This window comes from Phoenix dactylifera, chromosome 1 (genome assembly GCF_051530095.1).
Source record: "Phoenix dactylifera cultivar Ajwa chromosome 1, Ajwa_hap1_PhDact_Kaust_v1.1, whole genome shotgun sequence".
In the NCBI taxonomy this organism is placed as follows: domain Eukaryota; kingdom Viridiplantae; phylum Streptophyta; class Magnoliopsida; order Arecales; family Arecaceae; genus Phoenix; species Phoenix dactylifera.
The window spans coordinates 14,406,774-14,423,682 of record NC_143190.1 but is presented as its reverse complement, the minus strand read 5'-3'; the positions used below and the strand labels follow the sequence as shown (position 1 = coordinate 14,423,682).

The 16,909-nt window shown below is 36.8% G+C and overlaps 2 pseudogenes; both read left to right on the top strand.

The window, feature by feature from the left end:
- The first annotated feature begins 7,944 nt into the window (after positions 1–7,944).
- On the top strand, positions 7,945–10,496 carry LOC149768503 (uncharacterized; annotated as a pseudogene).
- A 5,669-nt stretch (positions 10,497–16,165) lies between these two features.
- On the top strand, positions 16,166–16,655 carry LOC103706743 (small ribosomal subunit protein eS28 pseudogene; annotated as a pseudogene).
- Positions 16,656–16,909: the final 254 nt, after the last annotated feature.

The window sequence follows — 16,909 nt, the reverse complement described above, 5'->3', positions numbered from 1 at the left end:
CTCTTATAAGCATAGATCGTCACCAGCCAACTGTTCTTCCTTGGACTCTTCCAAAACCATTCTTAGATAATGGTTGAAAAAAATGGGGATTTACATTTTGTCTGGCTGAAGACATAAAACTTAGCGCTCTTGGGAGGCAACCCAACATGTAAATATTCTCAAAAAAAAAAATGTAGGTTTGGGGGTATTTTGCCCCAATTTACCCGCCCATATCAGGTACCTTCTCCTCTGTCCTCTTACTGCTTTAAATTTTCTTTAACATTGAGGACAATGTTAGATTTAGGTATGGGGGTGAGAATATTTTTGATTTTTCTTCAAAAAAAGGGAGAGAATATTTTTGATTTTTTTTATGCAATTAAAAAAAATTAAAAAAAAAATTTATTAAAATTTTAAAAAAAATAATAAAAAAGGGGATTTCAAATTTTTAACTCAAACTCTAATCTTTTTGGCTGTACAAACTAGGAATTGCTCTGACAATAGTTTTGAGTTAAGAAATATGATAGCAGTTCTAGCTTAAGTTTTCATCCCACCTATCTTCTGCTAACATGATACAAGATGAGTTAGCACCTACACGTAAGCACATGAATAGTGGGGTATGTAAACTTACGACTAATATGAATACTTTTAATTTTTGGGATAATTTAGAGTTATATGTGTGATGAACACCCTAACCTAACAAAAAAAAAAAAAGAAGAAATAAAATAAAATAATAAGTTTAATTTAAGTCTTCTCACTGAGTAACCGGGCCTCCTGCCTGGCAAGCAGCGAGTGTTCGCATAAAAAGGTGAGGATGATTGAGATTAAACTCTGAGTGACTAATTTGGCCTTGAAGCCTAGTTAACCTGAGTTATTAAGCCTGTTAGGGTGTCTCTACACCTAGTGCCCTGAGCCATCTGGATCGGGAGTCATTGGCCTAACACTCGCTACATGGGTTAGCTAGAAAGCTTAATAAGGCTAGATATTGCACAAGTCATTCTTCTTAGCACTCAGTCTGAAAAAAAATGAATAAATAAATCCGGGGTGTTCATTACCATTTAACTCTAGAAAGTCTTGAAAATTGGAGTGATCATGTTGGAAGTAAGTGAAAGCCACTCATTTATATGATACTATCTTGCACCTCACTACATTCTTGACTTGTTAGCAGATAGATGGGGTGTAATGAAACTTGAGTTAGAGTCTGTTTAAATATGATAACAACAAGTCTCTATTGTCCTTGCAATTCTAGTTTCATACAGTAATACTTGTTCAAATTTCGAGTTAAAATTTGGAAATTCTTGACTGATGAAGTTTGTGGGTAACTTCACTGCAAATCCTCACGAGACAACACTCGTCCGCTAGGGTAACCTAGGGGTTTAACGGCTTGTTGCACATGCTAAGTGCAATCGTAATGCTCTACGAAAGTGAGTATTTATCTTAGGATATTTATATAATAAATAACACTTTTGCTCTCTCATTTTATCATTTTCGCACTGAATTGCTAGAGACTAGCAATAAGCTAGTTGGGGGGTGTGATGAGAGCACAAAAGTGCGACCTACATGTTACTAAAATTAGTGTTATTGCTAACTAATAATGATAAATTCACTAGATTAATATTATATTTGGGTTTAACATAGATTAGTATAAATTAGAGATAAAATGCACATTGAGTACAAATTTGACTTCAAATCGGGTCCGAGTCGGGTTCGGGTCCGAGTCGGGTTCGGGTCCGAATCGGGTCCATTTCTTTTGTGCTCTTGGAAAATAATTTTGGGCAAATCTAAATTGGCCATGTCATAACTATAAGGTGCTGGGTGACCCATGACTTGAAAGACTTGCAACTGACCTCTAGTCAGAACAGATGACCCGTGACGAACTTAGTCCGTCTGTCTACAAGCCAAATTTCATATCACATTATTTTATTCATATGACTAATTGGATGGAAATGGTATCTCCCAGACCTTCCTCCAAATCCAATTCCATTGCAGAAACTGGCACATGACCCATTTTCAGCCAAGCCAAGCACCCGAGCCAGCTCTTCCCTCCCGTGATGCTAGCAGTGGTCCCGCGGCGTCTTCTCGCCATCAAGGAGCTGCTCCAGCCCCGCATCCAAGGATCACGCGCCCATTGATTCTCCTCCCTGAGTCCCAGCAATTTCCCATCATCCACCGCGGCAGCCTCCAAATGATCTACAGTGCCCCACGGATCCCGCACCGTCCCAGCGTCTTCAACGCGTCTCCTTCCTTCCGTGATCCGAATCCCAGCATCACGCCCATCGCCTCCTCCCATCTCCTCTTCTTCCAGCCACAGCAACAGTTTACCGGCGCAGCTCTACCCTCTTCCGGAATTCCAGCCTCAACCGTGGCCATAATCGGCTCCTCCTGTGCCCGTCCGACTGCAAGCGTGATCCAAGCATCACGTCCAGCCGTTCGTCCTCCCCCCAGCGCCCGGATCCAACGTTCTCCTCCTCTTCCAAAGCTTCCGGATTAGCATCCATCTCCTCCGCCTCAGCCCGCGTCTCCAGCCGTCCGCATCCGATCTCCACGGATCCATCCCCACAGATCACGCTCGCCCGTTTCTCCTCCTCTCCATGCTTGGCGATCTATAAATAGGGGAGAACGAGAGGAGGAAAGCAGCTGGGAGGCGGGTGGTGGCCGGCTGGTCCAAGAGAGAAGAAGAAACAGGGGAGTGGGAGTACTCTGTTTCTTTGGGAAGAAGAGAGAGAGAGGAGATTTGTTTTTGTTTTATTTTCTTTATTTTATTTGCAAAGTAGAAGGAGTATTAGGCCTCTAATCTCCATTTTTATTTGTAATCTGTTTTTCTTTTTATGAAATCCATCAATTTTCTTTCATGCAATCCCTGTTCTAGATTCAAGTTAATTTCTGTTTTCTTTTTATGAAATCTTTTAATTGTTCGTTTTATGCAATACATTAAATCTTCCTTTATGCAAATTGTGTTCACTTCAATCTTCTTGTTTTCATCCATTTTAATTTATGCTAAAGCTTTTCTTTGATTAGTTAAATATATAAATACTTTTCGAATTTAAATACCTATCTTTTAGTTAATTTCAATTAAAAAATATTCTCCGGTAGACTAGAGAATCCATCAACATCCTCAAAATAATGTTTTTCTTTAATCATTCAAAAATTGATTTCAAATCCGAGTGAACGTTCTGATTTTTATGCAACTCCAATCGCCTCCCTGTGGATCGACCTCTTACAACCGCTATTCTTCGAGTAGGAAAGGTAAGAGTAAAATTTAAATTAACTTTTGTTCGTCGGTTCTAACAACGATCTGTCTAGCATATTTTTAGGTAGACAGGAAAGGACGAACAGCTGTGATCATGGCAAACAGCTCGGAGGCACGTGTGTTAGGAGTAGGACGTGTGGACTTAAAGCTTACCTCTGGAAAAGTCCTGTCACTGCACGGCGTCCAACATGTTCCAGTTGTTAGGAGAAACTTCATTAGTGGTTCTTTGCTTGTCCAGCAAGGCTTTCGTCTTGTTTTTGAGTCCAATAAGGTTGTAATTTCTCATGGTGTTATGTTTATTGGAAAAGAATTCCTTAGTGAAGGATTGTTCAAATTGAATGTAATAGCTCCTTCAATAAATGAAAATCCTTTGATTATGAATATAGAGCCTCCTTCTATTTGGCATGGTAGATTAGGTCATGTAAATTATAATTCAATTAAGCAACTTATGAACCTAAATCTAATACCAAAAAGTGATCTTAAGAACCATGAGAAATGTCAAATTTGTGTAGAAGCTAAACTCCCTAGAAAGCCTTTTAAATCCGTTAATAGGGATTTAGATCTATTAGAGTTGATCCATGGTGATGTTTGTGACTCTGGTAGAACTTCTAGAGGAGGTAACAAATATTTTGTGACCTTCATAGATGATCTATCCAAATTCTGTTATATCTATCTAATTAAAATCAAGGATGAGGTGCTCAGCAAATTTAAAATATTTAAGATCGAAGCTGAGAACCAACAAAAAAAGAAAATTAAAATTCTTAGATCAGATCGAGGAGGTGAATATACATCCAATGATATAACTCAATTTTGTGAAGATCATGGAATCATTCATGTTCTCCCCAGTCAAATGGAGTAGCAGAAAGGAAGAATAGGACTTTAATGGATATGGTGAACTCCATGCTTATAAGCTCAGGAGTGCCAGAAAATTTGTGGGGGGAAGCTCTTGTTTCAGCCTGTTATATCCTTAATAGGATTCCCTCTAAAAATAATGATCTAACCCCATATGAAGTTTGGAAATATAGAAAACCTAATCTTAGCTATTTAAAAGTGTGGGGGTGCTTGGCAAAAGTAAAAATACCTGATTTTAAGAGAAAGAAAATAGGCCCTAAAACAGTGGATGCCATATTCATAGGTTATGCAGCCAATAGTAATGCCAATAGATTTCTAGTGATAAGTTCAGAAGTAAATGATATTAGTAACAACACTATCATAGAAGCCAGAGATGCAACATATTTTGAAGACACCTTTCCACTTAAGACTAGAGTAGATAGCGGTATAGCTAGTAGCTCTAGTAGAATAAGGACAAGAGAAATAGAAGCAGAAGCAGAACCTAGGAGGAGTAAAAGATCTAGGGTAGAGAAAACATTTGGAGATGATTTTTATACCTTCCTAATAGAAGACTCTCCAACTACCTTTGAGGACGCAATGAAATCTTTGGATTCACCTTTTTGGAGAGAAGCTGTGGACAATGAGATGCAATCAATTATCCAAAACCATACTTGGGAATTGACTGATCTTCCTCCTGGTTGTAAAACAATAGGATGCAAATGGATCTTTAAGAAGAAACTTAGGCCTGATGGCTCTGTAGATAAATTTAAGGCTAGATTAGTTGCCAAGGGTTTTACTCAGAGACCTGGTGTAGATTTCTTTGATGTTTATGCACCTGTAGCTAGGATTACTACTATTAGGGTCCTTATAGCATTAGCCTCCATTCATAAATTAGTGATTCATCAGATGGATGTTAAGACAGCTTTTCTAAATGGAGACTTAAATGAAGAAATTTATATGGATCAGCCAGAGGGATTTAAAACTCCAGGCCAAGAAAATAAAGTTTGTAGACTAGTCAGATCTCTTTATGGTCTTAAACAAGCACCCAAGCAATGGCACTTGAAATTTGATGAAACCATAATGACATTTGGATTTGAAATCAATAGCACAGACGAATGTGTATATCATAAGAGAGTTGGACACAAATTTGTGATTTTATGCCTCTATGTAGATGATATACTGATCTTTGGGACAGATCTTCAGATAATTGATGAAGTAAAACAATTCTTAAGGCATAAGTTTGATATAAAAGACTTAGGACAAGCTGACTTAATTTTGAATACCAAAATAATTAGAAGTGCAAATGGAATTGAGTTATCCCAAAGTCATTATGTTGACAAGATACTCAATAAATTTAATTATTCCGATTGTCAGCCTGTCTCTACTCCCTTTGATCCCTCTACACATCTTAAGAAGAACTTAGGAACTCCTATCCTTCAAAGCCTATATGCTCAAATCATAGGCTCACTAGGATTCCTAACAAACTACACTAGGCCAGACATAGCATATGCTGTAAATAGACTTAGTAGATATACTGTTAATCCAAATAGAGATCATTGGACAGCATTAGAAAGGATCCTTAGGTATCTTAAGGGTACCAACTCCTATAGTTTGCACTTTAGTGGGTTTCCTGCTGTTCTAGAAGGTTATAGTGATGCCAACTGGATCAGCGATAACTTAGATGTCAAATCCACCACAGGATATGTCTTTCTCCTAGGAGGTGCTGCTGTATCTTGGAAATCTACCAAACAAACCTTGATATATAGGAGTACCATGGAGTCTGAACTGATAGCTTTAGACACCACAAGCACTGAGGCTGAGTGGCTTAGAGATCTACTAATAGACCTTCCTGTAGATGAGTCACCTTTACCACCTGTCTCCTTACATTGTGACTGTAAATCTGCAATAGATAAGTGCAACCAAGAAAATGCCAATGTAAAAATGAACAGGCACTTAAAAGTGCGTCATAAATCATTAAGATATAAATTGAAAAATAATGTTATTGCCTTAAATTTTGTTAAATCAGAAAATAACTTGGCTGATCAGCTTACTAAAGGCTTGTCTAGAACAGTAGTTCTAGAGTCGTCGAGGGGGATGGGGCTTAGCCCATAAAGATAGATCACCACGGTGGGAACCCAACCTTAAAAGGTTCAATGGGTAGAAACAAACCGGAGTGTGACTAAGAGGAGCACTATTTCATGTTTTCCTCATCCCTATGGCGCTAGTGCTCATAAAAGCAAGCGGTAGGATGAGTTCGTTTGTATAACTCTTAATGAGTCCGAGACCCAAGAGGCAGGAGCTTCCTTGCTAGCTTCCTTATTAGGACTCACCTATATGTGCAGTCGTGAGGCCGCGATTATGGAAAATGGGCGATTCCCTAAAAAGCACATGAAAGATACCTGCGCATGGCCATAATAGCGCAACCCGCTTAGAACCCAGATCGGGCTATATTATGTGTGCTGTTGATTTAATCTGAGCCATGGACCGAGTTCAAGGTTAAGATCACCTTAGCTCCACAGATGTAATCAATTGTCACTAAGTGAAGGTTCAAACCGAAAGGTACCTACACCTATTACATAATATAAGATATCCAGCATTTTATTTTGATTTTAAAATTATTTAAATTTTTGTGGGGGATTGTTAGGAAAAATTTAAATGCGCACGCGGCCCGAAATTTGGCCGCGTGCGCGTTTGAGAGAAAAAAAAAAAGGGTAACGCCCAGCGGGCGTTACACATTTGATTTTGGAAACGGCCGCGGCCGTGTGCTCGTTTGAAAACGAAAACGCCCGTTGGCGTTTTCGTTTGCATTAAATGGGACGCGTGCGCCCGTTGGCGTACGTTGCCCACGTTCGCGAGAAGAACGCGGACGCGTCCACGGAAGGCGCGGACGCGTCTGCCGAAAAGACCATATTGCCCCCGATTAAATCCCTATATAAACCCCTCTATTTCATCTCTGTAAGGACACGAAAAAATTATAGAAAAATAGTGGATAAACTCTGGAGAAATTCTTCTTCCCCTTAGCCACTTCCGATTTTCATTTTTACATTTTTATTCAGTTTTATTTTATTCTTTTCATACTGCTCTTTGCTGGATCTGCAAGTCCGATCGGGTTCGTTTTGACTTCTTCCGAGACGTGCCGAAGAAGAGGTTGTAGGGTCGTCGTATCTCGGAGAAGGATTGCCGGGTGACCCGTACGTGGGGGCAAATACTTCTTTGGGACAGCATCTACGCGCTTCGACCTGCTTTCAATCAGGCTACTTTCTTCTACCTTTATTTTTAATTTAATATTAGTAGATTGGTAGGATTTGATATTCTATGATATAAACTTATTAAATGCATAGATTTATTTTGTGCTAGAATAGATTTATTTTGTATTAAAATAGAATTATTTGGATGCCGAATGATATGCATGTATATTATTTCCTTTAAGATTTTTTTTTATTAATTGAATTTATAGATTTATTTATTTAGTTAGGAGATATATTGCTAACATTTCCTGGCCTGTAGAGGGGTTGAATGGTGGCTGTTCTGTGATGTTGCAGTTGCTGCTTGGGTACTCGAAGAGGCTTAGTGGGATGAGATTTTTATTAGTTAGATGGAGTGAATTTCTCATAATGCCCTTACCAGCGAATTTGTCCCTTTCTACATGAATTCTTTCCTTCACCCTGACCATGAAGTGCCATGGGATAACCTATTCCTATTTTGGTCTTGCTTGACATGGTAAAGATAAGTTCATAGATAAGTTCCTTATGTGGTTTTCTTTTGAGATTAAAAAAAAGCTTGCCATGTAAAATTAAATTGTTTGCAATAATGGCTCGATTTTCAAGGTCAAGGCATTTACAGTTACTTGGTGTAAATGATGGAGCACATATACTTCAGCATACAATTGCTTACTACTCTCATATTTAAGAATCAATCTAATTTGAGATTAAGATGGAAAATGGATTTAGTTAGTAGGCAGTACATAAGGTCTACGAATTTGGATAAAATTGTGTTTGATAGTAACTTAGCCTCTGTTGAAAATATACGAATGGATAGGAGAGCCTTTCACAAATTATGTCATTTACTAAAAACACAAGGAAGACTCAAATCCTCTAAAAATATGGATGTAGAGGAAATGGTTGCCATATTTTTACATATAATTTTACATGATGTGAAGAATAGGATAATTAAGAGACAAGTCGTCCGTTCTAGCGAGACAATAAGTAGACAATTTCATGCTATTCTCAACTCTGTGCTATGTCTCCATTCCATGTTGTTACGGAAACCTGAAGTTGTGACGGAGAATTGTACAGATGAGAGGTGGAAGTGGTTCAAGGTACTCTTTACCACTACTTTTAGTTGTATCAATTAAATTATACTACTAAACTAAATAAACTATCTTATAAATGTAGAGCTGCCTCGGAGCACTTGATGGAACATACATAAGGGTCAATGTAGAGAGGTCGACAAGCCTAGATATCGAAGCTGCAAGGGTGAGATTGCTACTAATGTCCATGGTGTTTGCACTCGAGACATGCAATTCATTTATGTATTGCCTGGGTGGGAGGGATCAGCTACTGATTCTCGAGTGCTTCGAGATGCCATTTTGAGGAGAAATGGCTTAAAAGTGCCCCAAGATAAGTAAAAAAATGATAAATAGAATAGCCAAATTCTCATACCAAGTGATGCAGTACTTATTTTGAAAGTAATTATCGTATTTTACAATATACAGGTTACTATTATCTATGTGATGCTGGATACGCAAATGCTGAAGGCTTTTTGGCTCCTTATAGAGGACAAAGATACCATTTGAATGAGTGGAGACAGAGTCAACAACCCACAAATGCTCATGAGTTCTTTAACATGAAGCACTCTCGGGCTAGGAATGTTATAGAGAGGTGCTTTGGGTTGCTAAAACGAAGATGGGCAATTCTAAGGTCTAAGTCATTTTACTCTGTAAAAACCCAATATGGAATCATAAGTGCTTGTTGTCTTCTTCACAACTTTATCAGAGAAGAAATACCTATTGACCCAATGGACATCGAGGTTGTTGAGGATGTCACTAGCTCACAAGAGGAAGAAGTTAGTGATAGAATAACCTATGTAGAGACAAGTGATGCTTGGGCTGCTTTCAGGGAGAATTTGGCAAATGATATGTTCGAGCAATGGATGAATAATCGAAATGCATAGCCTAATATGTTTAATAAAATTCTTATTTGTACTTGAACAATTTTTTCTATTATTTTTGTAATGTCGTCATCTATTTTGCTGTTGTTTTATTAATTATGTTTGCTATATAATATTCAATGATTTATTTGTCACTTCTTTTATTCAATTAAATATGTACAATTACTTGTGTCCAATGTGTGCAATATATTATTCTTTCTGTCTAATTTTTAGGATGGAAAACAACTTTTTCAAGGAAATAAAAAACCAAACTCAAGGGCAGACAAAACTACTTCCTTGAAAAGAATTTGGACAAAGACTGAAGATGCAAAGCTGGTTGAGTGCCTTATTGAGGTAGTGAATGCTAGTGGTTGGAAGGGTGATAATGGCACATTTAGGCCAGGATTTCACCAGCATTTGGAGAGAATGATGGAAAAAAAGCTTCCTGGTTGTGGACTAAGAGGAAATCCACACATTGAAAATTATGTGAAGTTACTAAAAAAGCAATACAATGCAATTGCAGAAATATTAGGACCAAACTGCTTGGGATTTGGATGGAATGATAGAGAGAAATGTGTGGTGGCAGACAAAGATGTTTATGACCTATGGGTGAAGGTATTACATAAATATATGCTTTCTAAGTTTGCTTTCAACTTACGCCTTTCCAATATAATTTTTCACTTTTTTGTATTTCTAAAATTGTTTAATAATTTTTGTTTTGTGTTGACAGAGTCATCCCCATGCAACTGGCCTGAGAAACAAGCCTTTCCCTTATTATGAAGACTTGTCAATTATGTTTGGTAAGGATAGAGCAAATGGGGAGGGTGCAGAGGATCCAGCTGATGCTTGTGAACAAATTGAGAAAGAGGAGGAAGCTTTAGGTGATACTATAAGTTTGGGAGATGATATGGATGCTAAGGAAGGTTCTCCGAATGCAATAGATTCACCATCATCTATTTGCCAACCTACAGGCATTGGTACTAGTACCACAACAATTGGCAAGAAAAAAGGAGGCTTAGTAAGTAAAAAGAGAAAGCACAATGATACTATCATAGAGAACTTGGTCACTGAGATGGGAAAGATAAGCAGTGCATGTGAAGGGAGTAAGGAAGACTTCAAGAAAATTGCAAACTTTTTTGAGAAGAAGGGGCAAAGTGATGAGAGGCGTATGGTTTTGTTTGAGGAGATTATGAAGATTGAAGATTTGAGTGAGGATGATATGTTGATTACTGGCGAGGTCATTAACAAAGATAAGTCCAAAATTGACTTCTTTTTTACCCTATCTCAATAGTTCAAGAGAAAGATATGTGCTAAAGCAGTTAGAGGGCGGTCCATATAGACCCTCATTTGACTGTGATCCAGTGTGATGCTACCTAGACCTCCTCACATTTATACTTTAGATGTTTGTGGATTTGGTGGAGTTTTGATGTTTATGGCTTTTTATTGATTCGGGTGTTACAATTCTTAGTGTTATCAGTATATATGTTGCTGTTTTGACTTTTCTATCTAAATTATATCCAGGATATTGAACCATTCTCCTCTCTTTTCTCATGATCAAATGAAAATTATGTGATGCAACAGCTCATCTTGGAATTTTGCAGTACCAAAATTGGCGGCATATTGCATTAAGGATAATTGGTCACACTCGAAATATGTGGCATTTCGCTAGATCGCTTGGACATTACTGATTGTCCGTAAGTAATTTGTCTCTTTTGGTCATTGCCAATTCTGCATTCTTAGTGTTATCAGTATATATGCTGATGTTTTGCCTTTTCTATCTAAATTATATCCATGACATTGAACCATTCCCCTCTCTTTTCTCATGATCAAATGGAAATTATGTGCTGCAATAGCTCATCTTGGACTTTTGCAGTACCAAAATTGGCGGCATATTGCATTAAGGATAATTGGTCACATTGGAAATATGTGGCATTTCGCTAGATCGCTTGGTCATTGTCTCTATAGTAAATTTTATTAGCATGAATGGTCGTCAAAGAATCAAAAAAAAAAAATTTATAGGGGAATAAGCAAAAGAAACTTATTAAGAGCTATTAAAAGTAGAATATATGACAAAATTATGGAGCTATTATAGGAATTAGCATATTAACTTACATTTTTAATTTATGAGAATTAAAAACATATAAATAATCTAACTAAGATTTATCAGGGGTATTTGTGGTATTATGTGGTCGGTGATCTTGGATCGCCGTACCATACCAAATAAGTTACTCATGAATACCCAGGAATTTTTAATCACTGGACCATGGCCAACCAAACACAGTAATCTTAGATCACTGGGGATCAAATCACCCAAGTATTTGATAGAATATGCAATGGTGGTGGAAACACAAGAACATGGAAAGAAAATACTTTATATAAGATAATGGAGTAGTACAAGAGGAATACAATTTTTCTTTCAAGCCCTCTCTATCTACCACTCCTTTCTTTTTTCTTCCATGCATTCTTCTTCATGATAGCCACATATTTATAGGCACTAGAAGTGACCTTTTAACTCCCCTAATAAGTACATCATAATGAGACCTTTTAGATTATCCATATGACCCTTTGGATACTTCATATGACCCTTTGGATACTTCATATGACCCTTTGAATTCTTCAGCATAATTAAGTTTATCAACTTCCAACAGTATTCGGATCATCGGGGATCTTAAATCACCGTGGTGATCCTGTTGGGGTTACCAAACGCCCCCATACAGAATAACAAAAACAATATTGATATATATTATTTCCTATAGTTATTATATAAAAAAACTACCTCAAGTAACCGCAACTGCATATCTGCTAAAAGAAACTATTATAACATTTTTTTTATATTTTTATTGCTAGAGACCTTGTTGGCTGTGATGTCAAAGATATGCAAAAGTAGTATTATTAACCATTAACTTGTCAAAATATTTGGTCAAATCCCTGACGAGTGACATACATTTTGAGTAATAACTCAAAGTTTATCCTAAATTAGATATAATTGTTAACCCATGATGATATCAAAGACACCCTAGAAAATGCAGCTGTGATATTCGTGACAAAAACATAAGTTTGTAACAATAGCAAGATGACTGATCATAACATGGAACTGTCAATCTTCTTTTTTGACATTCACCTGGAATTGAAATTTGTTATATGCTTATGTTAAAAATACTCACCACAGAGCTTACATCGTTGTTTTTCCCGACAGGCTTGTATAACATAGGTGGCAGGGGAACAGTGCTGATCACTGAAATATCTGTCTGGTCTGGGACCAATGTCTTTGCAATTGAAAGGCCAAGATCACATATAGCATGTAACATCTGCAAATTTGGCACCAAACTTGCCATCAAATTATCTAGCAGCAAACCATGAAGATGAAATTGTCATCATGAATATAGATTGATTCTTCTGAACTAAAGAAAACTGACATGACAGTAAAAAGTTTAGGCATTAAGTGATCTAAAAATCACCTACTTTTGACTTTGCACCATCAACCACATCTTCTGAGCCCTTAACACTGTGCAAGATAGAAGCTATTGCAGTAAAAAATCTCCTTTTCCCTGCTGGAATCACCTCCCTGCTGGAAGCTACAAAATAATTAGCATATACATAGAAGAAAGTTTCTCAAGCAGCTTTGGTTCCCACATTTTTATTTCTAATGATTTTATGGTTTCAAGCAAAAGAGGACACACATTTCATCCAAGATAAGCACATGAATAGCATCCTTGGTCTCTTTTCAAGTGCATCTTATAATTATGAGACCAAGCGGGCAACTACTGTCAAGGAACTGCGCTACTTCAGCAATGGCTTTAGCCAACATTGGATAATGCATCACAAAACACAAATGAGCTTGGGATGAAAAGCTCCATATGTCCCACACTTTAAGCACATAAAGACAAAAGAAATACAGAAACTCACATGTTGCTTTTCATATTTCTAAAATAACAATACATAGCATCTAGAAGGACACCCAAAAGATACTACTGAATAAAAACCTCCAAATACTTGAGGTACAGAAAATACAATTTGAGCAGTAATTTTTCCTCAAGAATCAATGCTGTCATGCACTAAAGAAGTACCTTGTGCAGATCAAACTGTTAGGCAAATTACAATGAAATATAGATTGCGTCAAGCACCCAAAAATGAAATATGATATAATGGATTGCTGAACAGAAATTGTACAGATGTAGAAATATCACATATCGCGAAACTATTGGATCTAACAAAATCCAAGACATAGAACATGGTAGTCGATTAATTGAAGAGTTTTAGGACAATACATAGCAAATGAAATCACCAAAAAAAAAATCCTTCAGTACACATTTGCGGTGGTCAATAACAAAGAAAAAAAAGCACTGCTTTTCAAAACTCGATCTTTTGCTTGCGGTTTTTTGATTAAGGTTGGGAATATCCCTTGCTTCTAGATTTCTTCACTACTCTTATGGCTTTCTCTTTAACTGCATCGACATATTGGCAGATTTTTAATGATTTGGTGTTCGTATAGATCGATGGTTTATCTTATAGTCGGGCTTATGACTTTCCGCCAATATTTTCTTGTTACTTTCCTGCTTGCGAGATATAGCCTGTTTCTTGGCTACAAATCAATTAGCCTCATGGTCGACATTGATGGCATATTAAATCTTATTTATTTTCTTGCAAAAAATTTGGATCAACAAATATTGTTGCCAAATTTCTATGTCTGTGCTAATGTTTGTGGATTTCCCGCTAATATATGTCGTAAGGATTTCTAAATACTGTTCGACGCCTGTTGTCGAAACTCTTGATTAATTTTTTTTGTCAGCTGGGAGTAAAGGTTATTCCAAGAAAATATCATCAAAAGTTAATAGGCTCAAAAGACATTTATTTCTATTTTGTACTCCATCCCTATTTTACAAAGGATTCTCCAACTACTAGTTTGGCCTATTCTTCCTTTTTATCCAAATTGCTTGCTCGTGGGGACATACGATGCTATTCGGCCGACGGAGTTAGTGTGCGATTTCATAAAATTTTAACTTGTTCCATCTTGTTCAATTTAAATTTTTTATCCCACTTTCCGACCCCCATTACGCTTATTGATTCAATAGGAGGTAGAGATGTTCTTTCACTTGTCCTCTCTTTCCCTGTTTCTATATTGAGTGGCTGGGCTAACGAAAGGATAAAATAGAGATATGCAAAGAGTTCTCCCAAACAGTGTAACTTATGGCTTTGCGCAGGCAGAAAATACGGGTTCACCTCTAAGGTGGGAGATGCAGGGAATTGAGATCTGTATAATAAATTTTAGCTTCAACGATTGTTCTTTCACTATATTTATAGGTATTTACATGTTAAGAATAAACAAGGTCTTTTCAGTAGCATCCTTAATTTTGGCTCTATGCATGTGCTTTTACATATGGTGTCTCATGTTTTTTTTATATGAATAATAAACATCTTAATTGTAATACCAAACAAATAAAAGTTAATGTAATAAGAAACAAGCTGTTATGTGTACAATTATGGTATATAGAACTTTTGCTTCTTGTCATATGTAATTTTTCACATAGTATGATTATTTTCATCGCCTTTTTTTGTTAAAGATTGATTAGATCAATTTGAACCATGCTCTTTGCTTGTTTTTTTATTTCTCTCTGTTTGCAAATTTGCAATTCTCTGAATGCTGGCTAACATCATGTTTCCTGCTTGCTGGCTTCACACTACCTTTGCACTCTTTGCTTGTAGACATCAAGACCTGGTGTATGTTCTGTTAACCTAAAGTATGTGTGTCTCTCAGTTTTCTTTTTTGCCCCCCTTTTCCATTTCTTTTGGAATGGTGACTTACTTGGGTTTTATACTTTGAGACACATGTGGATTGTTTCATCCAGATGTATTTATGTTATTTGATAGTTATATTTAGAAGCGTTTAATGATTGTTGATTTTGACTATTTAAAGGTTTTCTAGTGCTGCAAACTCTCCTTTTCGTGCATTCTGCTGGTGTTCTCAAGCTTTATGTATCCAACAAAATGTGACTAAATTTTAAGCAGCAACAAGTTGTCTAGTCTAAGAATTAGAATTTTTAGAATTCTTATGGCATCCAGAAGTTTGCTTTATTTCTACCTCACCGGACAGCCTCAGGATGGAATTGAGGGTGGCTATGTATGAATCCTGAATCCGACAATTTTACTTGTATATTTTTTAATACACATTGAAATATGTCTTTTGTAAAAGTGACATGTTTTAGAACATCAGCTATTATTCTCTAGGAGAATGGAATAGACATTCAAGTGTTCCTTTTTTCACTCCTGCCCTCTTGTTGCTTCTGCTTTTTCTTAGAGACTGATAATATTTGTAATCTTTATTTTAGAATTGCTAGATGATATTAGATGCAAAACAGTGTGAAACATTCTCCCAATGATCTCGTGCTTGAGATAACTATAGTAATGCCTTATAATAACCTAATTATTTTTATATTGCTGTGCTTGCTTTTCAAGATATTTAAACCCTTTAAATCAACAGATTTTTAAAGGGTACAGGCAAATTTTGTTTTATCTTGCATTTAAGTGATAGAAAACTAGTGTTAAGACATTGTGTAGACATGTAGGATAAATCATATGTCCCAATTCTGTAACCAGCAAGCAGATCCCATCCATGTATGTGCATTTATATGTACCAAAGCATGCATAACATTGTCTTCTGCTGAAGCCCATAGTGATTAGTAGTGATCATGCCAGCGTCATCAGATCTGATAGTGCACTGCCAGTTATATCTTAAGAAAAATCCACTTCTAATGCTTAATCTATTTCCTTCAAGCTTTCAAAAACATGTTGTCACTGAAAGTATTTTCCACTTGGACTCGTGTTCGGATTTGTTCCTCTCCTTTCTTAATTTATTCTTGATTATCATTGGGGTTCCTTTATCATGTTTGTCCATAAAACCTTAAAAAAACTTATCCCTTTTAATTATTTTTGACTGTGTTCCATGTTATCTTTGTATGCAGCATGGATACTTAAGTTAAGCTTGCTGTTGTGGTTAAAGTGATGGGCTGAACTGGATCAAGAGGTCAGGTGACCCAGGTCAGGGTCAAGTTTTTGGATGATCAGAATAGACTTATCATGCGGAATGTGAAGGGCCCAGTTAAGGAAGGTGATGTCCTTACCCTGCTTGAATCCGAAAGGGAAGCTGGGAGGCTGCACTGATCTGATCATGTCTACATACATAGGATGTTTCTAATATGTAGTATCTTGATGCCTTTGTCATTTTTTCCTTTCAGTATTAGTACTTGGTTTTGAATTATGCCTTTTGGAGTGTTCTAAAGTTTGTGTGACGTTGCTAAAAAGCTAGACAAAGCGCAGAATGGTTAATTTTGTTTCTTGTTTAGAACCTCTTCCATTGTCATAATGTTTTAGATTTATCTCTGTTTTTTTTATGAAGTTTTCTGAAGTCCTCAAATATGCTGGTTTCCTATTTGGATGCCTCAATTTATGAGTCTTTCTGGAGGCAGATCGACTGCTTCGCGAATAGTTGTTTATTTAAAGAGGTTCTTATGTAAAATGTTATCCCTCCCCTTGCTATTCATAATTATATGATATTTTTTGTGGGATTTCGTGATTATGTTTTGGTGTTGAATTGCCGTTTGGATCGGTTTATCCCTGGTTTCATTCTTCAAACAGTGTTTAGAGAGGAATATTTCTAAGCGCATAAGAAATGGTTACAACATGATTTATTTTTATTTTTGATGCTGC